At 43.0% G+C, this 23,000-nt stretch overlaps 5 non-coding genes across 5 annotated transcripts; all 5 read left to right on the top strand.

Moving 5' to 3' along the window:
• Positions 1 to 4,981: 4,981 nt before the first annotated feature.
• TRNAQ-CUG (transfer RNA glutamine (anticodon CUG)) lies at positions 4,982 to 5,053 on the top strand. The gene has a single exon. It is a non-coding gene; the product is annotated as a tRNA-Gln (tRNA).
• Positions 5,054 to 5,956: 903 nt separating this feature from the next.
• TRNAS-AGA (transfer RNA serine (anticodon AGA)) lies at positions 5,957 to 6,038 on the top strand. The gene has a single exon. It is a non-coding gene; the product is annotated as a tRNA-Ser (tRNA).
• Positions 6,039 to 6,768: 730 nt separating this feature from the next.
• On the top strand, positions 6,769 to 6,840 carry TRNAQ-CUG (transfer RNA glutamine (anticodon CUG)). The gene has a single exon. It is a non-coding gene; the product is annotated as a tRNA-Gln (tRNA).
• Positions 6,841 to 14,794: 7,954 nt separating this feature from the next.
• TRNAS-AGA (transfer RNA serine (anticodon AGA)) lies at positions 14,795 to 14,876 on the top strand. The gene has a single exon. It is a non-coding gene; the product is annotated as a tRNA-Ser (tRNA).
• Positions 14,877 to 15,604: 728 nt separating this feature from the next.
• Positions 15,605 to 15,676, top strand: TRNAQ-CUG (transfer RNA glutamine (anticodon CUG)). Its single transcript has one exon. It is a non-coding gene; the product is annotated as a tRNA-Gln (tRNA).
• The last annotated feature ends 7,324 nt before the right edge of the window (positions 15,677 to 23,000 follow it).

Raw genomic sequence — 23,000 nt, 5'->3', positions numbered from 1 at the left:
CCACCCCTGCTGCAAATTGCAGTCCGCAGCCACCCCGGAAAATGGCGCGTTCATAGAAGCGCCATCTTCTGGCGCTGTACCCAACTCATCCAGGGCCCTGATGCGGTGGCTCACTGGGTAATAAAGGGGTTAGGGCCAGCTTGGCATTATCAGCTGGCCCTAAGCCCGAAATTCATGGGGTCACGCCAATATTAGACATGACCACCATGAATTTCTAGTAAAGTATTTAAAAAAAACACAACACCCAGAAAAAAGTCCTTTAATTGAAATAAACACACAATTCTTTATTGTTCTAAATTAAACCATACTTACCATCACGCCCATTCCAGCTGAAGCCAACGATCTCCTGAAATAAAAGAAAAATAATAAAGCAACATCATCCTTACCTTTCCATGGTTCCCATGACAGCTTCAGCTCTGCTACATCGAGATGACAGGCTGGACCGCAGCAGAACGCTGCCATCCAGCCTGTCATCCCGCAGACACTGAGAAGCGCAGGCTTGCTTGCGCTCCACAGTGTCTCTCTGTGAGGGCATCCAGATGAGCCGAGTTAATGTCCAATGAACTCGGCTCACCTCATGCACGTCACTGACAGCGTGGGAAAATTCTCCTGCACTCAGCGCTTCAGCGTGGGAGAATTCTCACTCTGAAGCGCTGAGTGCAGGAGAATTCTCCCACGCTGTCAGTGACGTGCAGGAGGTGAGCTGAGTTCATTGGACATGAGCTCACCTTATGCACGTCACTGACAGCGTGGGAAAATTCTCCTGCACTCAGCGCTTCAGCGTGGGAGAATTCTCACGCTGAAGCGCTGAGTGCAGGAGAATTCTCCCACGCTGTCAGTGACGTGCAGGAGGTGAGCTGAGTTCATTGGACATGAGCTCACCTTATGCACGTCACTGACAGCGTGGGAAAATTCTCCTGCACTCAGCGCTTCAGCGTGGGAGAATTCTCACGCTGAAGCGCTGAGCGCAGGAGAATTCTCCCACGCTGTCAGTGACGTGCATGAGGTGAGCCGAGTTCATTGGACATGAACTCTGCTCATCTGGATGTCGTCACAGAGAGACGCTGAGCAGCGCAAGCAAGCCTGCTCTTCTCAGTGTCTGCGGGATGACAGGCTGGATGGCAGCGTTCTGCTGCGGTCCAGCCTGTCATCTCGATGTAGCAGAGCTGAAGCTGTCGTGGGAACCATGGAAAGGTAAGGATGAGGTTGCTTTATTATTTTTCTTTTATTGCAGGAGATCGTTGGCTTCAGCTGGAATGGGCGTGACGGTAAGTATGGTTTAATTTAGAACAATAAAGGATTGTGTCTTTATTTCAATTAAAGGACTTTATTCTGGGTGTTTGTGTTTTTTTTAACTTTGACTATGGGGTTAGTAATGGGGGTGTCTTATAGACGCCTCTCCATTACTAACCTGGGCTTGATGTCAGCTGGCATTATAAGCTGACATCAACCCCAACCCTATTACCCCCTGCCACCGCACCAGGGCAGCGTGGAAGAGCGAGGCTAAGTGCCAGAATTGGCGCATCCTATGAATGCGCCATTTCTGGGGCGGCTGACGGCTGGTGTTTCTAGCCTGGGAGGGGGCCAATATTCATGGCTCCCTTCCTGGGCTATTAATATCAGCCCCCAGCTGTCTGCCTAGCATTTGCTAGCTATTAAATTAGGGGGGACCCCACGTCATTTTTTTTGGGGGGTCCCCCATTTTAATAGCTAGTAAAGGCTATGTATTCAGCTGGGGGCTGATATTAGTAGCCTGGGAAGCTCCGTGGGTATTACCCCCTTCCCAGGCTTCAAACATCTGCCCCAGCCGTCTGCTTAACCTCCGCTAGAGCCTAAAATTAAGGGGAACCCCACGCCAATTTTTTTAATAATAAATCCTTTATTTTAATACTAAATGACAAGTACAGTAACCAACACTATCACTGTACTTCATATATATGTGACTGACATGTTTCTATCTATCTAATCTATGTGTGAAGCTCTATTCTGTCTGTTATAAATTGTCGGGTACCGCTGCTGAATTGCCGGCCGGCTTTCTTAAAGAGACGGTGCATGAAAACACTATTATTTTTTTTAATAAATCCTTTACACTAAATGACAAGCACAGTAAGCAACACTGTCACTGTACTTCGTATATACAGTACAGACCAAAAGTTTGGACACACCTTCCCATTTAAAGATTTTTCTGTGTTTTCATGACTATGAAAATTGTACATTCACACTGAAGGCATCAAAACTATGAATTAACACATGTGGAATTATATACTTAACAAAAAAGTGTGAAACAACTGAAAATATGTCTTATATTCTAGGTTCTTCAAAGTAGCCACCTTTTGCTTTGATGACTGCTTTGCACACTCTTGGCATTCTCTTGATGAGCTTCAAGAGGTAGTCACCGGAAATGGTCTTCCAACAATCTTGAAGGAGTTCCCAGAGATGCTTAGCACTTATTGGCCCTTTTGCCTTCACTCTGCGGTCCAGCTCACCCCAAACCATCTCGATTGGGTTCAGGTCTGGTGACTGTGGAGGCCAGGTCATCTGGCGTAGCACCCCATCACTCTCCTTCTTGGTCAAATAGCCCTTACACAGCCTGGAGGTGTGTTTGGGGTAATTGTCCTGTTGAAAAATAAATGATGGTCCAACTAAACGCAAACCGGATGGAAATGCATGCCGCTGCAAGATGCTGTGGTAGCCATGCTGGTTCAGTATGCCTTCAATTTTGAATAAATCCTCAACAGTGTCAGCCAGCAAAGCACCCCCACACCATCACACCTTCTCCTCCATGCTTGATGGTGGGAACCAGGCATGTAGAGTCTATCCGTTCACCTTTTCTGCATCGCACAAAGACACAGTGGTTGGAACTAAAGATCTCAAATTTGGATTCATCAGACCAAACCACAGATTTCCACTGGTCTAATGTCCATTCTTTGTGTTCTTTAGCCCAAACAAGTCTCTTCTGCTTGTTGACTGTCCTTAGCAGTGGTTTCCTAGCAACTATCTTACCATGAAGGCCTGCTGCACAAAGTCTCCTCTTAACAGTTGTTGAAGAGATGTGTCTGCTGCTAGAACTCTGTGTGGAATTGACCTGGTCTCTAATCTGAGCTGCTGTTAACCTGCGGTTTCTGAGGCTGGTGACTCGGATAAACTTATCCTCAGAAGCAGAGGTGACTCTTGGTCTTCCTTTCCTGGGGCGGTCCTCATGTGTGCCAGTTTCATTGTAACGCTTGATGGTTTTTGCAACTGCACTTGGGGACACATTCAAAGTTTTCCCAATTTTTTGGACTGACTGACCTTCATTTCTTAAAGTAATGATGGCCACTCGTTTTTCTTTACTTAGCTGCTGTTTTCTTGCCATAATACAAATTCTAACAGTCCATTCAGTAGGACTATCAGCTGTGTATCCACTAGACTTCTACACAACACAACTGATGGTCCCAACCCCATTTATAAGGCAAGAAATCCCAATTATTAAACCTGACAGGGCACACCTGTGAAGTGAAAACCATTTCCGATGACTACCTCTTGAAGCTCATCAAGAGAATGCCAAGAGTGTGCAAAGCAGTCATCAAAGCAAAAGGTGGCTACTTTGAAGAACCTAGAATATAAGACATATTTTCAGTTGTCTCACACTTTTTTGTTAAGTATATAATTCCACATGTGTTAATTCATAGTTTTGATGCCTTCAGTGTGAATGTACAATTTTCATAGTCATGAAAATACAGAAAAATCTTTAAATGAGAAGGTATGTCCAAACTTTTGGTCTGTACTGTATGTGGCTGACATGTTTCTATCTATCTAATCTATGTGTGATTCTCTATTCTTTCGGTTATAAATTGTCGGGTACAGATGCTGAATTGCCGGCCGGCTTTTTTAAAGAGACAGTGCATGAAAACACTATTATTTTTTTTGATAAATCCTTTACGCTAAATGACAAGTACAGTAAGCAGCACTTTCACTGTACTTCGTATATATGTGGCTGACATGTTTATATCTATCTAATCTATGTGTGAAGCTCTATTCTTTCGGTTCTAAATTGTCGGGTACAGGTGTATGCCGCTGCTGAATTGCCGGCTTTTCATGTTTCACTGTTGTCACTGTTCCCATCGATTTGGGCAATCACTGTAATGCCACAACCACCATGGCTGTGGCATTACAGTGAGTGGCAGACAATCCCTGCATGATTGGTGCTCTAAATAGCGCCAGACATGCAGGACACGCTTTTGGTGCACGAACAGTTATCGAACATAACCTCGAACAGCCGAATTTTTTGCAAATCGTTCGGGTTCGTCGAACAACTCGAACACCGCACAAAACAGCTCGAATTTGAGATTGGCGAACAGTTCTAGTCGAACACCGCTCATCTCTACTTAACAGCATCTGTAGATCTTCTTTTGATTAGTCAGCCGGGTGAGATGTCACTTGTGCATCACACCACCAATCAAACAAAGCTCAGAGGGTGCCATCAGGTATGTGGTGCAAATCCTCCTTTTTTCCAGCGAACACAGACCACTGCCGTGGCTGATGGACTGGGATATGAACTTTGATTTGCACCAACTCTACTTGAATTATCTTTCCGATGGAACCTTTTAGCACACCATGAAAAATCTTTAGTGACTTCTGGATGAGCAGAAGTTTTGCAATCTCTTTTTTTCTCACCCTTTTTCCAGCTGATACACCAAGCACGCTAATTATTAGACAGATTTCATCAACATTTTAAAACTGTCTTTGTTGTGATATCATGGAACTTTAAGCACACTTGTGGAATAAAAAGGGAGGAGATATTAATTTACCAATGTGTGTTAGATATACATTTGCGGAACAGCTTTGGAACCAGTTTTCATCATAATGCATGAATTCTCAGGTTCCACTGAGATTAGAACTCAGATCACTGGATTAAGAGTGAATTTCTCACATTTCCACTATTTACACATGCTCTTTTACTGTTTTCAAAACAAAATCCAGCCAGCTTCATTGGTCATGTGGTTCTATGGTGTAATGGTTAGCACTCTGGACTCTGAATCCAGTGATCTGAGTTCAAATCGCAGTGGAACCTGAGAAATTCTTTGTGCATAGCGGTTTTATCTTTTCTGCTCACACTCAATTTGCCAATGCACATGGTTTAACATAAAAAGAGAAAGTTAAAATCCACATGGCAAAAAGATCTATCTATCAAGAAAGTTTAACTCAAAAGTTAAACTTGACTTCATGAAGCAAAACTCATATCATCTATGTCACACCAAGCAATCGTACTCTATGACTTGTGCCAATGTTCGCATGACACTTTTTCCAGGTGGTTGAAACTGACCAGGATTTCAAGCCGAAACGGCCTCAAGAAACGACAGCGATTCTTTTCCTGAATCACCCTTTTTAGTGTTTTCCAGCATTTTTGTAAACATAGTTTGGTGATGTTTTTCTAAGTATTGTTTTGGGCATCAAATGAGTTTGTTTAAGTTTCTTTTTTGCTCGCAAAATGCTGTGAACGTCACTCAGGAACCTTCCAGGGGTCTTTCTAACCTACTCATTGACTTGTATAGCAAGTATAAAGCAAGCAAAATATACCTGAAAAATGATATGCTCACTTCTGTTAACCGCTTGGCGTTTTGGGAAACTTAATGAGGTTAAAAGACGCTCAATACCTGATCATATGAACAGCAAGTCTTTTTGCATGGAAATGAATCTGTTCAAACTATTGAGCATTTTCAAAGCCTTTTTCAGGAGGTGTTTGGAACAAAGTCACTCTAAATCCGCCTTATGAATTTTAATAAACCTTGAACTGTAAAAGGTTCCAATTGATGATACCTTTAAATCAGATTTTTACATTTCAGTGAGGCCTGGAATTTTGTTTCCAATTGAAATCTTCCATTTTCTGAAATGTCTTCCAGAAGGATAATCACTGATATTGATTATGGTGCTATAAGAAAAGGTGTGAAACTCATAAGAATGAAACGGTGTCTGAGTAGTTGTGGCCGAGTGGTTAAGGCGATGGACGAGAAATCCATTGGGGTCTTCCCGCGTAGGTTCAAATCCTGCCAACTACATTTAACTTCATGTGACATTTTGACGAATTATCTGAGTAGATCAATTTCCACATTCCCAAGTCTATCCCCCACAGAAATGGTCTGTAATCTATGGTTTGTATTTGTAGAACCAGCTTAACAGCATCTGTAGATCTTCTTTTGATTAGTCAGCCGGGTGAGATGTCACTTGTGCATCACACCACCAATCAAACAAAGCTCAGAGGGTGCCATCAGGTATGTGGTGCAAATCCTCCTTTTTTCCAGCCAACACAGACCACTGCCGTGGCTGATGGACTGGGATATGAACTTTGATTTGCACCAACTCTACTTGAATTATCTTTCCGATGGAACCTTTTAGCACACCATGAAAAATCTTTAGTGACTTCTGGATGAGCAGAAGTTTTGCAATTTCTTTTTTTCTCACCCTTTTTCCAGCTGATAGATCCAGCACGCTAATTATTAGCCAGATTTCATCAACATTTTAAAACTGTCCTTGTTGTGATATCATGGAACTTTAAGCACACTTGTGGAATAAAAAGGGAGGAGATATTAATTTACCAATGTGTGTGTTAGATATACATTTGCGGAACAGCTTTAGAACCAGTTTTCATCATAATGCATGAATTCCCAGGTTCCACTGAGATAAGAACTCAGATCACTGGATTAAGAGTGAATTTCTCACATTTCCACTATTTACACATGCTCTTTTACTGTTTTCAAAACAAAATCCAGCCAGCTTCATTGGTCATGTGGTTCTATGGTGTAATGGTTAGCACTCTGGACTCTGAATCCAGTGATCTGAGTTCAAATCTCAGTGGAACCTGAGAATTTCTGTGTGCATAGCGGTTTTATCTTTTCTGCTCACACTCAATTTGCCAATGCACATGGTTTAACATAAGAAGAGAAAGTTAAAATCCACATGGCAAAAAGATCTATCTATGAATAAAGTTTAACTCAAAAGTTAAACTTGACTTCATGAAGCAAAACTCATATCATCTATGTCACACCAAGCAATCGTACTCTATGACTTGTGCCAATGTTCTCGTGACACTTTTTCCAGGTGGTTGAAACTGACCAGGATTTGAAGCCGAAACGGCCTCAAGAAACGACAGCGATTCTTTTCCTGAATCACCCTTTTTAGTGTTTTCCAGCATTTTTGTAAACATAGTTTGGTGATGTTTTTCTAAGTATTGTTTTGGGCATCAAATGAGTGTGTTTAAGTTTCTTTTTTGCTCGCAAAATGCTGTGAACGTCACTCAGGAACCTTCCAGGGGTCTTTCTAACCTACTCATTGACTTGTATAGCAAGTATAAAGCAAGCAAAATATACCTGAAAAATGATATGCTCACTTCTGTTAACCGCTTGGCGTTTTGGGAAACTTAATGAGGTTAAAAGACGCTCAATACCTGATCATATGAACAGCAAGACTTTTTGCATGTAAATGAATCTGTTCAAACTGTTGAGCATTTTCAAAGCCTTTTTCAGGAGGAGTTTGGTACAAAGTCACTCTAAATCCGCCTTATGAATTTTAATAAACCTTGAACTGTAAAAGGTTCCAATTGATGATACCTTTAAATCAGATTTTTACATTTCAGTGAGGCCTGGAATTTTGTTTCCAATTGAAATCTTCCATTTTCTGAAATGTCTTCCAGAAGGATAATCACTGATATTGATCATGGTGCTATAAGAAAAGGTGTGAAACTCATAAGAATGAAACAGTGTCTGAGTAGTTGTGGCCGAGTGGTTAAGGCGATGGACTAGAAATCCATTGGGGCCTTCCCGCATAGGATCACATCCTGCCAACTACGTTTAACTTCATGTACCATTTTGACGAATTATCTGAGTAGATCAAATTCCACATTCCCAAGTCTATCCCCCACAGAAATGGTCTGTAATCTATGGATTGTATTTGTAGAACCAGCTTAACAGCATCTGTAGATCTTCTTTTGATTAGTCAGCCGGGTGAGATGTCACTTGTGCATCACACCACCAATCAAACAAAGCTCAGAGGGTGCCATCAGGTATGTGGTGCAAATCCTCCTTTTTTCCAGCGAACACAGACCACTGCCGTGGCTGATGGACTGGGATATGAACTTTGATTTGCACCAACTCTACTTGAATTATCTTTCCGATGGAACCTTTTAGCACACCATGTAAAATCTTTAGTGACTTCTGGATGAGCAGAAGTTTTGCAATTTCTTTTTTTCTCACCCTTTTTCCAGCTGATAGATCCAGCACGCTAATTATTAGCCAGATTTCATCAACATTTTAAAACTGTCCTTGTTGTGATATCATGGAACTTTAAGCACACTTGTGGAATAAAAAGGGAGGAGATATTAATTTACCAATGTGTGTTAGATATACATTTGCGGAACAGCTTTAGAACCAGTTTTCATCATAATGCATGAATTCCCAGGTTCCACTGAGATTAGAACTCAGATCACTGGATTAAGAGTGAATTTCTCACATTTCCACTATTTACACATGCTCTTTTACTGTTTTCAAAAGAAAATCCAGCCAGCTTTATGGGTCATGTGGTTCCATGGTGTAATGGTTAGCACTTTCTACTCTGAATCCAACGATCTGAGTTCAAACCTCAGTGAAACCTGAGAAATTCTTTGTGCATACCAGTTTTATCTTTTCTGCTCACTCTCAATTTGCCAATGCACATGGTTTAACATAAAAAGAGAAAGTTAACCCCTTATTAACATCTGACGTACTAATACGCGTCTGTGCCCTGGGACTTAAGAGCCAGACCCGTATTAGTACGTCATCGCGATCGCGCGCGCACACAGGCTGTGCGGGCGCAATCGCCGCCGGATGTCAGCTGATTGTCACAGCTGACACCCGGTACTATGTGCAGGGAGCGGTCACGCACCGCTCCCAGCTCATTAACCCCCGCGATGCTGCGATCGAAGTCGATCGAAGTCGATCGCGGCATTGCGGGGGCAAGGGGAGGTGATCGGCGATACTCACCTCCTCTTCCGGCTTCCAGCGCAGTCTGCAAAGGCTTCCCGGGTGTTGCCATGACGACCCGATGTCGTCATGACAACATCCGGGTCACCAGAGAGCAGGAAGATTGCTTGGACATGCGCAGTGCATCTCCAAGCAATCTTCACACTGTGCACTTCTGACAGCCTTCATGGCATAGGGATGGTGCTCCATTCCTGTGCCATGCAGGCGATCAGAAAAAAAAAAGTGAAAGTCCCAGAGTGGGACAAAGTAATAAAGTGTATAAACTGTGTGAAAGTGGAAAAAAAAAAAAAAAATGTGCAAAAATATTATAAAAAAATAAAAAAAATAATATACCAAAAATAAAAATATAATGTACCCATCAATAAATATTATTATAAAAAAAATAAAAAAAAACAATAAAAGTACACATATTTGGTATCTCCGCGTCCGGAACAACCTGACCTATAAAACTGTCCCACTAGTTAACCCCTTCAGTGAACACGGTAAAAAAAAAAAAAAAAAAAACAAGCAAAAAACAATGCTTTATCACCATACCGCCAAACAAAAAGTGGAATAACACGCGATCAAAAAGACGCATATAAATAAAAATGATACCGCTGAAAACGTCATCTCGTCCCGCAAAAAACAAGCTGCCATATAGCTCCATCAGCCGAAAAATAAAAAAGTTATAGCTCTCAGAATAAAGCGATACTAAAAAATATTTTTTTCTATAAAATAGCTTTTATTGTGTATAAGCGCCAAAACATAGAAAAATGATACAAATGTGGTACCGCTGTAAACGTACTGACCCGAAGAGTAAAGCTGCCTCATCAATTTTACCACACGCGGAATAGAATAAAAAAAAAAAAAAAAAAAACAATTCCTGAATTGTTGGTTTTTGTTTATTCTGCCTCCCAAAAATCGGAATAGAAAGCGATCAAAAAATGTCACGTGCCTGAAAATGGCACCAATAACAACGTCAAGTCACCCCGCAAAAAACGAGCTGTCACATGACTGTCTGCCAAAATCTGGAAAAATTATAGCTCTCATAATATGGCGATGCAAAAACTAGATTTTACAAAAAATGCGTCTTTTAGTCTGTGACAGCTGTCAGTCATAAAAACCCCATATGATTCTGGCATTGCTGTAATCACACCGACCCGAAGAATAAAGTCGTCGAATCACTTATACCGCACAAGGAACGGCGTCAAAAATAAACTCTTGAGTTAGGATTGGGCTAGGGTTAGTGCTGGGTTTGGGGCTAGGGTTGTGCTGGGGCTAGGGTTGTGCTGGGGCTAGGGTTGTGCTGGGGCTAGGGTTGTGCTGGGGCTAGGGTTGTGCTAGGGTTAGGGCTGGGGTTGGGATTTTTTTCAAAAGTAAGAAAAAAAGATGACGATATGGCGACTAGTGTTGAGAGCAAGTGCTCGCTACTTGAGTTTGCATCGGGTGCTCTGGTATGCATTTAGTATCGTGGGTATTTGAGTGACATGCTCGAGTCTCTGCCCCATATGCTTCGCGGCCAAAAAACTTTACGGGGATTGCCTGCCATGCACGAGCGATCCCCGCATGTTTTTTTTTGGGTGTATAATAACCGTGAAACATGCGGAGCAGGGACTCGAGCATGTCACTCGAGCACACGCTGTACATGGTGCATACCTGAGTACCCGATGCAAACTCAAGTAGCGAGCACTTGCGCTCAAGAATAATGACAACTTATTCAATATGATGACCTAATGTAAACAAATAATGTGCCGTACCTCTGGGTTCAAAATGTTCACTATACACCTTAATAAAATCTTTGAGGGGTATAGTTTCCAAAATGGGGACACTTGTGGGGGAGCTCCACTGTTTAGGCACATCACGGGCTCTCCAAACGCGACATGGTGTCCGCTAACAAATTGAATGGAAAATCGGCTCAAATTGTTAGCTGACGCCATGTTGCGTTTGGAGAGCCCCTGTGTGCCCAAACATTGGAGCTCCCCCACAAGTGACCCCATTTTGGAAACTAGACCCCCCCAAGGCACCTATCTAGATGCATAGTGAGCACTTAGAACCCCCAGGTGCTTCACAAATTGATTCGTAAAAATGAAAAAGTGAAAATAAAACACTTTTTCATTTTTATGAATCAATTTGTGAAGCACCTGGGGTTCCAAGTGCTCACTATGAATCTAGATAGGTGCCTTGGGGGTCTAGTTTCCAAAATGGGGTCACTTGTGGGGGAGCTCCAATGTTTGGGCACACAGGGACTCTCCAAATGCAACATGGTATCCGCTATCAAATTGAATGGAAAATCGGCTCAAATTGTTAGCGGACACCACATTGCGTTTGGAGAGCCCCTCTGTGCCCAAACTTTGGAGCTCCCCAACAAGTGACCCCATTTTGGAAACTAGACCCCCCAAGGCACCTTTCTAGATGCATAGTGAGCACTTGGAACCCCCAGGTGCTTCACAAATTGATTCGTAAAAATGAAAAAGTGAAAAAAAAAACACTTTTTCATTTTATGAATCAATTTGTGAAGCACCTGGGGTTCCAAGTGCTCACTATGAATCTAGATAGGTGCCTTGGGGGGTCTAGTTTCCAAAATGGGGTCACTTGTGGGGGAGCTCCAATGTTTGGGCACACAGGGACTCTCCAAATGCAACATGATATCCGCTAACAAATTGTCGGCTCAAATTGTTAGCGGATATCATGTTGCATTTGGAGAGTCCCTGTGTGCCCAAACATTGGAGCTCCTCCACAAGTGACCCCATTTTGGAAACTAGACCCCAAAAGGCACCTATCTAGATGCATAGTGAGCACTTGGAACCCCTAGGTGCTTCACAAATTAATTCGTAAAAATGAAAAAGTGTTTTTTTTTTCACTTTTTCATTATTACGAATCAATTTGTGAAGCACCTGGGGGTTCCAAGTGCTCACTATGCATCTAGAAAGGTGCCTTGGGGGGTCTAGTTTCCAAAATGGGGTCACTTGTGGGGGAGCTCCAAAGTTTGGGCACAGAGGGGCTCTCCAAACGCAATGTGGCGTCCGCTAACAATTTGAGCCGATTTTCCATTCAATTTGTTAGCGGATACCATGTTGCATTTAGAGAGTCCCTGTGTGCCCAAACATTGGAGCTCCCCCACAAGTGACCCCATTTTGGAAACTAGACCCCCCAAGGCACGTCTCTAGATGCATAGTGAGCACTTGGAACCCCTAGGTGCTTCACAAATTGATTCGTAAAAATGAAAAAGTGTTTTTTTTTTCACTTTTTCATTATTACGAATCAATTTGTGAAGCACCTGGGCGTTCCAAGTGCTCACTATGCATCTAGAAAGGTGCCTTGGGGGGTCTAGTTTCCAAAATAAGGTCACTTGTGGGGGAGCTCCAAAGTTTGGGCACAGAGGGGCTCTCCAAACGCAATGTGGTGTCCGCTAACAATTTGAGCCGATTTTCCATTCAATTTGTTAGCGGATACCATGTTGCATTTAGAGAGTCCCTGTGTGCCCAAACATTGGAGCTCTCCCACAAGTGACCCCATTTTGGAAACTAGACCCCCCAAGGCACCTATCTAGATGCATAGTGAGCAGTTGGAACCCCCAGGTGCTTCACAAATTGATTCATAAAAATGAAAAAGTGTTTTTTTTTTCACTTTTTCATTGTTACGAATCAATTTGTGAAGCACCTGGGGGTTCCAAGTGCTCACTATGCATCTAGTTAGGTGCCTTGGGGGGTCTAGTTTCCAAAATGGGGTCACTTGTGGGGGAGCTCCAATGTTTGGGCACACAGCAGCTCTCCAAACGCAACATGGTGTCGCTAACAATTTGAGCCAATTTTGCGTTAAATTTGTTAGCGGACACCATGTTGCATTTAGACAGCCGCTGTGTGCCCAAATATTGGAGCTCCCCCACAAGTGACCCCATTTTGGAAACTAGACCACCCAAGGCACCTATCTAGATGCATAGTGAGCACTTGGAACCCTCAGGTGCTTCACAAATTGATTCATACAAATGAAAAAGTGTTTTTTTTTTCACTTTTTCATTGTTGCGAATCAATTTGTGAAGCACCTGGGGGTTCCAAGTGCTCACTATGCATCTAGATAGGTGCCTTGGGGGGTCTAGTTTCCAAAATGGGGTCACTTGTGGGGGAGCTCCAAAGTTTGGGCACACATGGGCTCTCCAAACACAACATGGCGTCCGCTAATTATTCAAGCAAATTTTACAATCAAAAAGTCAAATGGTGCTCCTTCCCTTCCGAGCCCTGCCGTGCGCCCAAACAGTATTTTTTCCCCAAATATTGGGTATCGGCGTGCCCAGGGGAAATTGCACAACAAATTTTGGGGTCCATTTTTTCTTGTTACCCCTGTGAAAATAAAAAAAATTGGGTCTAAAGTAACATTTTTGTGAAAAAAGTTAAATGTTCATTTTTTTCTTCCACATTCAAAAAATTCCTGTGAAGCACCTGAAGGGTTAATAAAGTTCTTGAATGTGGTTTTGAGCACCTTGAGGGGTGCAGTTTTTAGAATGGTGTCACTTTTGGGTATTTTCTGTCATAAAGACCTCTCAAAGTGACTTCAAATGTGATGTGGTCCCTAAAAAAATGGTTTTGTAAATTTTGTTGGAAAAATGAGAAATCGCTGGTCAATTTTTAACCCTTATAGCTCCCTAACAAAAAAAAATTTTGGTTCCAAAATTTTGCTGATGTAAAGTAGACATGTGGGAAATGTTATTTATTAACTCTTTTGTGTGACATATCGCTCTGATTTCAGGGCTTAAAAATTCAAATTTTGAAAATTGCAAAATTTTCAAAATTTTCGCCAAATTTCCATTTTTTTCACAAATAAACGCAAGTGATATCGAAGAAATTTTTCCACAATCATGAAGTACAATATGTCACGAAAAAACAATCTCAGAATCAGGGGGATCCGTTGAAGCGTTCCAGAGTAATTACCTCATAAATTGACAGTGGTCAGAATTGTAAAAATTGGCCCGGTCATTAACGTGCAAATCACCCGCGGGGCTTAAGGGGTTAAAATCCACATGGCAAAAAGATCTATCTATCAAGAAAGTTTAACTCAAAAGTTAAACTTGACTACATGAAGCAAAACTCATATCATCTATGTCACACCAAGCAATCGTACTCTATGACTTGTGCCAATGTTCGCATGACACTTTTTCCAGGTGGTTGAAACTGACCAGGATTTCAAGCCGAAACGGCCTCAAGAAACGACAGCGATTCTTTTCCTGAATCACCCTTTTTAGTGTTTTCAAGCATTTTTGTAAACATAGTTTGGTGATGTTTTTCTAAGTATTGTTTTGGGCATCAAATGAGTTTGCTTAAGTTTCTTTTTTGCTCGGAAAATGCTGTGAACGTCACTCAGGAACCTTCCAGGGGTCTTTCTAACCTACTCATTGACTTGTATAGCAAGTATAAAGCAAGCAAAATATACCTGAAAAATGATATGCTCACTTCTGTTAAAAGCTTGGCATTTTGGGAAACTTAATGAGGTTAAAAGACGCTCAATACCTGATCATATGATCTGCAAGTCTATTGGCATGGAAATGAATCTGTTCAAACTATTGAGCATTTTCAAAGCCTTTTTCAGGAGGGGGTTTGGAACAAAGTCACTCTAAATCCACCTTATGAATATTAATAAACCTTGAACTGTAAAAGGTTCCAATTGATGATACCTTTAAATCAGATTTTTACATTTCAGTGAGGCCTGGAATTTTGTTTCCAATTGAAATCTTCCATTTTCTGAAATGTCTTCCAGAAGGATAATCACTGATATTGATCATGGTGCTATAAGAAAAGGTGTGAAACTCATAAGAATGAAACAGTGTCTGAGTAGTTGTGGCCGAGTGGTTAAGGCGATGGACTAGAAATCCATTGGGGTCTTCCCGCGTAGGTTCAAATCCTGCCAACTTCGTTTAACTTCATGTAACATTTTGACGAATTATCTGAGTAGATCAATTTACACATTCCCAAGTCTATCCCCCACAGAAATGGTCTGTAATCTATGGATTGTATTTGTAGAACCAGCTTAACAGCATCTATAGATCTTCTTTTGATTAGTCAGCCGGGTGAGATGTCACTTGTGCATCACACCACCAATCAAACAAAGCTCAGAGGGTGCCATCAGGTATGTGGTGCAAATCCTCCTTTTTTCCAGCCAACACAGACCACTGCCGTGGCTGATTGACTGGGATATGAACTTTGATTTGCAACAACTCTACTTGAATTATCTTTCCGATGGAACCTTTTAGCACACCATGAAAAATCTTTAGTGACTTCTGGATGAGCAGAAGTTTTGCAATTTCTTTTTTTCTCACCCTTTTTCCAGCTGATAGATCCAGCACGCTAATTATTAGCCAGATTTCATCAACATTTTAAAACTGTCTTTGTTGTGATATCATGGAACTTTAAGCACACTTGTGAAATAAAAAGGGAGGAGATATTAATTTACCAATGTGTGTTAGATATACATTTGCGGAACAGCTTTAGAACCAGTTTTCATCATAATGCATGAATTCCCAGGTTCCACTGAGATTAGAACTCAGATCACTGGATTAAGAGTGAATTTCTCACATTTCCACTATTTACACATGCTCTTTTACTGTTTTCAAAAGAAAATCCAGCCAGCTTTATGGGTCATGTGGTTCTATGGTGTAATGGTTAGCACTCTGGACTCTGAATCCAGTGATCTGAGTTCAAATCTCAGTGGAACCTGAGAAATTCTGTGTGCACTGCGGTTTTATCTTTTCTGCTCACACTCAATTTGCCAATGCACATGGTTTAACATAAAAAGAGAAAGTTAAAATCCACATGGCAAAAAGATCTATCTATCAAGAAAGTTTAACTCAAAAGTTAAACTTGACTTCATGAAGCAAAACTCATATCATCTATGTCACACCAAGCAATCGTACTCTATGACTTGTGCCAATGTTCGCATGACACTTTTTCCAGGTGGTTGAAACAGACCAGGATTTCAAGCCGAAACGGCCTCAAGAAACGACAGCGATTCTTTTCCTGAATCACCCTTTTTAGTGTTTTCCAGCATTTTTGTAAACATAGTTTGGTGATGTTTTTCTAAGTATTGTTTTGGGCATCAAATGAGGTTGTTTAAGTTTCTTTTTTGCTCGCAAAATGCTGTGAACGTCACTCAGGAACCTTCCAGGGGTCTTTCTAACCTACTCATTGACTTGTATAGCAAGTATAAAGCAAGCAAAATATACCTGAAAAATGATATGCTCACTTCTGTTTAGAGATGAGCGTTGTTCTACTCGAACTGTTCGCCAATCTCAAATTCGAGCTGTTTTGGGCGGTGTTCGAGCCGTTCGGCGAACACGAACAATTTGAGAAAAATTCGGCTGTTCGAGGTTATGTTCGATAACTGTTCGTGCACCAAAATCATAACTGGATTTTTTCTCAGTAATGATGAAAATTAATGTTAATACGCAGTTTGAGTGTACAGCGGGGTGGGGGGAGGGGCAGGGGATGGATCTCTGCAGGAACAATGAAGATCTCCATTTTTTTTTCTCTTTCCCGCATTTACAGTGGGGAGGTGCAATCTGTCAGCCTATCAGCAGCGCACACACGGAGCGAAGTGCTTTTTTTCACACAAGCAAGGGCATGTGTCATTGGCAGTGTATGTCACATGTCCTTGCCCTATAAGACCAAGCCATTTTCCCCGTCGCCACCATTTTCTCACTGCTGCAGCTGCGTGTTAGACGGCACCGCTGTTGCTGTGTGCGCTATACCTTGTTAATTTCAAGCCAATTTTCGCACAAATATACAGATAGCTTGGGAGTAGGGAATAGTTGTGATTGCAGTCCTTTTAAGGACTAGGTTACAGCATTTCCTACGACTTTTATCAGGCAGGTCTGTGCTCTTAAATAGATAGGTTGTGGGAGTAAAGACTAATTGTAATTGGAGTCCTTTTCAGGACTAGGTTACATCAGTTCCTATCAGTTTTTGCCAGGCAGGTCTGTGCCAGTGCTGTGCAAGTTTTTTTCACAGCATTTGGCTGAATCTAGCAATCCTTTTTGGCCTATTGCAGAGTGTGTTAGTCAGTGGAGTAGCCTATCTGTGTTGCAAGATAAACCACATGTGTATAGAATACCAATTTTTTTACTGCACCTAGTGAAGTAAAATCTTTTGGGCATAGCATCATTCTATTAGTCCATCTATACTGACCTCCATCAGGTTGCAAACTGAATCTAATTTTTTTTCTGCATCTAGCTCTGAAAAAATATTGGGCTTCTAGCTGTGTGTGGGTCTTGTTCTATTAATCCATCTATACTGACCTCCATCAGGTTGCAAACTGAATATATTTTTTTCTGCATCTACCTCTGAAAAAATATTGGGCTTCTAGCTGTGTGTGGGACTTGTATTAGTCCATCTATACTGACCTCCATCAGGTTGCAAACTGAATATATTTTTTTCTGCATCTACCTCTGAAAAAATATTGGGCTTCTAGCTGTGTGTGGGTCTTGTTCTATTAATCCATCTATACTGACCTCCATCAGGTTGCAAACTGAATATAATTTTTTTCTGCATCTAGCTCTGAAAAAATATTGGGCTTCTAGCTGTGTGTGGGTCTTGTTCTATTAATCCATCTATACTGACCTCCATCAGGTTGCAAACTGAATATAATTTTTTTCTGCATCTAGCTCTGAAAAAATATTGGGTTTCTAGCTGTGTGTGGGTCTTGTTCTATTAATCCATCTATACTGACCTCCATCAGGTTGCAAACTGAATATAATTTTTTTCTGCATCTAGCTCTGAAAAAATATTGGGCTTCTAGCTGTGTGTGGGTCTTGTTCTATTAATCAATCTATACTGACCTCCATCAGGTTGCAAACTGAATATAATTTTTTTCTGCATCTAGCTCTGAAAAAATATTGGGCTTCTAGCTGTGTGTGGGTCTTGTTCTATTAATCAATCTATACTGACCTCCATCAGGTTGCAAACTGAATATAATTTTTTTCTGCATCTAGCTCTGAAAAAATATTGGGCTTCTAGCTGTGTGTGGGTCTTGTTCTATTAATCAATCTATACTGACCTCCATCAGGTTGCAAACTGAATATAATTTTTTTCTGCATCTAGCTCTGAAAAAATATTTGGCCTTCTAGCAGTGTGTGGGACTTGTTCTATTAGTCCACCTATACTGACTTCCATCAGGTTGCAAACTGAATATATTTTTTTCTGCATCTACCTCTGAAAAAATATTGGGCTTCTAGCTGTGTGTGGGACTTGTTGTATTAGTCCATCTATACTGACCTCCATCAGGTTGCAAATTGAATATAATTTTTTTCTGCATCTAACCCAGCCAATAGTTTTGGCCTAATACCACAGTTTGGCCACGCAGAGACTGTTGCAGAATCTTACATGTGCTTTTCCACAAAATACCAGTGGTGCACGTAGTGAATCTCACAGTTCCAACTTGCCAACCGTGGGACCGTCAAGTGTTCAGCACTCAAACCGTAACAGAACCACAGTATCTGCTGGTAACATCAATTTTGCGGAATCATTTCACCACTTTTTTAGCCCATCCTTTGCAAGGCCACAGGAGACAAGAAGTCTGACACATAGTCAACGCCTAGAGACGATGGTACAGGAGTATCTCCAAGTAAACATTGAAGCCACGACTGTGTCACTGGACCCTTGCTCTTTTTGGGCTTCCAATCTGGATAAATGGCCGGAGCTAGCCACTTACGCCTTGGAGATCTTGTCATGCCCCGCAGCCAGCGTTCTGTCTGAACGTGTGTTCAGCGCTGCTGGTGGTGTGCTGACAGATAAGCGCACGCGGCTCTCCACTGATAATGTAGACAGACTCACGTTCATAAAGATGAACAAATCATGGATCCGAAACGACTTTTCTACCCCTGTGTCATCCTGGGGAGAGTAAAAGCTTGATGATTGGTTAAAATCACTCTACCAACCGTTTTAAGCTTTCTAATTACTAATCATGTTTATCTGTATCTTGACTGGAAAATAACTTGGGCTTTGTAGCAGTGTGCAGCACTGATCCTATTAGGCCATCTATACTAAAGCTTCACCAGATTTAAAATTTAAAATAATTTTTTGCTGCATCTAGCCCGGAAAATAATTTTGGGGCTCCGAGATGCGCAAGACACATAAGTGCCTTCTTGCTGCACTACCTGCAGCATGACCCTCATATTGTCAGAATTCGAAGTAATCATGACTACTGGGTTGCCACACTCTTAGATCCTCCAAACTTTTCGATCAACCTTTTCATTTTAATAAAGACCAAAAAAATGGTCATTTTTGAAATTATAAGCATTAGCAGGTTGTTAGAAACTGAAATCAAACAGTTTTCAACTCAAAACTTTATTCTAGGTGATGTTACATTTTCACATAGGACCCCTTGTTCGAAAGGAGCTTCTGAACTCTCTCGTCCATTGAATTTGTCAGGATTTGGATGGTTTCTGCTTCAATTGTTTTGCATGAGGACAGAATACCCTCCCAGAGCTGTTGCTTAGATGTGAACTGCCTCCCGCCATCATAGACACTCCTTTTAATGATGCTCCAAAGGTTCTGAATGGGGTAGAGGTCAGGGGAGCATGGGGGTCACACCATAAGTTTGTCCCCTTTCATGCCCATATCAGCCAGAGATGCAGATGTTTTATGTGCAGCATGAGATGGTGCATTATCATGCAGAAAAATGATCTTGCTGTGAAATACACGGTTCTTCTTCTTGAACCATGGCAGGAAGTGCTGTTTGAGAAAATCCACATACATTATGGAGTTCATCTTTAGCGCCTTCAGGGATCCTAAAGGGGCCGACAATCTCTCTCCCCATGATTCCAGCCCAAAACATTACTCCACCTCCTCCTTGTTGGCGCTGTAGCCGTGTTTGCGTGGGGTGTCCATCAACCAGCCATCCTCCACTCCATCCATCTGGACCATCGAGCGCTGCACGGCACTCATCCGTGAACAAAACTGTTTTGAAATCAGTCTTCATGTAATGTTTGGCCCACTGGAGCCGTTTCTGCTTGTGTGAAGTGGATAGAGGAGGTCGACAGGATGGCGTATGCACAGCTGCAAACCTCTGAAGGACCCTGCATCTTGTTGTTCGGGGGACGTTGGAGGCACAAGCAGCTTCAAAAACTTGTCTGCTGCTATGACAAGGCTTTTTGGCCGCTGCTCTTTCAACCTGACGTAATTGCCTGTAGGAAAGAGTCCTCAATTTGCCCTTATCAGCACGCACACGTGTGTACTGTGAATCAGCTACATACTTCTTGATTGCCAAGACACTTCATCCTGATCATCGCACAATGTTGATTGTAGTCATGCCTTGACCTAAACACTCCACAATTTGTTGCTTCTCAGCAGCCGACACATCCTTTTTCTTTCCCATTTTGGCAGAAAATGTAGGCTGCTTAATAATGTGAGAGAGCCTTCTTAAGTAGTCTTGCCTTTCATTGGACACACCTGCCAAACTAATTAGCACAGGTGTCTGCAATTGCTTACAGTGATATAAAGAGCCCTGACACACATCACCATCAATAAGTTTAACTGACAAACAAACAAATTCTTCCCTTATCACTCCTAAACACTTTTTGCATAATAATTTGGAACGCAGTGTACATGTGCTTTTCCACAAAACACCAGCGGTTCACGTAGTGAATCTTACAGTTCTAACTTGCCAACCGTGGTCTGTATGGAGTTGTTCAATAAAGGGCCCAAAATTAAGATAACATAGATGGGAGAGGTCTCTATGAATAGGAATTCCTAAGTATTTGATACCCTGTGAGGGCCAGGCAAAGGGAAAGTTGGACTGGATGGAATCCTATATGGATTTGGGGAGGAAGACATCGAGGGCCTCAGACTTCGCTGCATTGATTTTAAAATTTGACCATGTAACAAAGTGATCTATTTCAGCCATAACAGCAGGGATGGATATATGTGATTGAGTGATATATACTAGGACATCATCAGCAAATAGAGAGCACTTGTACTCGGTGCCTCCCACCTCAATACACCTAATATTGGGGTTATGGCGAATTGATGAGAGCAGGTGCTCCGTCACTAGGATGTATAAGAGAGGGGACAGAGAACATCCCTGCCTTGTCCCATTGGTGATTGTGAAAGGTGATGAAAATGTTCTGACGCGCCCCCTGGGCCTTGGGACACCCGGAGCCCGACCCTTTTTGGTGGATGCTGGTGGTTGTAGTCTCCGTGGCGGCAACCCGGTTCCGTGGCTCAGGGCGGTCAAACCAGTGGCGGAACTTTTTATGTGGTTTTGATGTTTAAATGTCCGACTACGCCACCCGTGGATTGCGGTCAGAGTGAACCGCCGCTCCAGGGCAGACCGCTGAGGCTGGTGTTGTGGGTGCAGCAGAGCGTAGCATAACTCCCCACGGGAGGAGTATAGCCTGAGGGCAGTGTATGCGGAGGATGGGGGTGATGGTGCAGGGCAGCAGCAGTAACAACACGGAGTCAGTGATGCAGTCCAGGGCCTTTACTCACAGTTCTTATTATCCAGACCACGTCTGCAGGTAACGGCTGCCCACGTCGTACTGTGCTCACCAGGTGAGGGGCTCAGACAACTCCCAGATAACTTTGGAGCAGTTCACAGGACCCCCTTTGTGTGTCCTTAGTCTGGCCATTTTTACCAACACTTCTGTCCGGCTGCCTCGGGCCTCCTCTTGGTAAACTTGGCGCCAGTTTCCCTGACCCTATGTGGTGCCTTCCTAGCGGGTGTAGCGAGGGGCTGTGCCACATAAAATGTCAGAGCCTCCGGTTTCTAGCTGAGGGTCGTTTCCTGCCTCCACTAGTTCGGGGACCGGTCTCCCCCTTTGGCCTGACCCCTCCACGGAGGTGGATTCGGGCGTGCGGTGGCGACTCGCCCGTCCGCACCCCTGGGATCCCTTCATTCCTCGTTCCTGGAGCCTTCTCCGATCCTCTTCCTTCCTTCTCCCTTTTCCAGGCCTGGGCCTCTGTTACTAGGCCCGCCTCCGGAGCAGAGCTCATGCAGAGCCCCTGCTCCCTGCCACTTCTGCTCAGACTTCTCTGCACTGAACTAAGATGGTGCCCACCTTTTATACTCCCTTCTCAATGCACCCAGGAACTGCTTCCTCCCTGCTCCTGCACTACAGGGTTCCCCTTCCTCAGTGTTCCCTCCCCCCACTCCAGCCAGGGACAGGGACTGTCGTGCCCATCTCAGGGGCATATTGGTCGCCCTGCCCCACGGCAATGTGGTGTAATGCATGCAGGTGTCGGGTCCTGATCCACACTCCATCCTTACCTGAGAGTGAGATATCACACCTCTGGGTGAGGTGCAATACGTCTGTAGCAACCGAGCCCTCAGGGTGCTACAGTTCCATTTATCTTCAGCCTAGATGACGTATTGCGATACAGGGCCGTGATTTTGGCTATAAAAGGGTCCCCTAGACCCCTACCCCAAGCTTTTTAAGAGAATCATATATGGCATGCCAGGAGACTCTATGGAATGCTTTCTCAGCATCCAACGAGAGTATCTAATTACAAATTTTGAACTGCATCTAGCCCAGGAAATACTTTGTGCCTAGTAGCAGTGTCTGCTAGTCAGCGGATTATCCCGGCTGTTAAGCAAGCTACACCACCTGTAGTTTAGACACTTAATTTTTTCAAAGGAAATGATTCGGGACCATGGGATACTTAGTGAAGAGCATCAGGAGGCACCCCAAGGCATAGGGGCTGGGACTGGCATTAGGATGCCTTGCGGTGGACAGCCGAGCTCGATCCTTATAAAAGCTTTTTAACTGCAGCAGCTTTAGTGGACGCTACTGGAGCTGGAATTACGCGGCTGCTGGCATGAGACTTGCCCTCCAATAGATCCTTGTAAATGGATTTAAAGTGTATTCATTCAAATTAGAGAGACAATTTAAATTAAAAAGCTTAGAGCTGCCTCCACCACAGGGGGGCTCGCTCGACCCACCAGCGGACAGGCACCAGTATTGGGAGAGGGGCTGGCCGTCAGGGTTCACCGCTGCTCTGGCACAAACCCGGCGACACGGAGGTGGCACAGGCAGGAGCGGACTGTCCG

This window comes from Phyllobates terribilis, unplaced genomic scaffold (genome assembly GCF_046119375.1).
Source record: "Phyllobates terribilis strain yellow unplaced genomic scaffold, ASM4611937v1 Scaffold_13__5_contigs__length_258822181, whole genome shotgun sequence".
Classification (NCBI taxonomy): Eukaryota; Metazoa; Chordata; class Amphibia; order Anura; family Dendrobatidae; genus Phyllobates; species Phyllobates terribilis.
The sequence above is the reverse complement of the archived record's forward strand: the minus strand, read 5'-3'. Positions and strand labels throughout refer to the sequence as shown.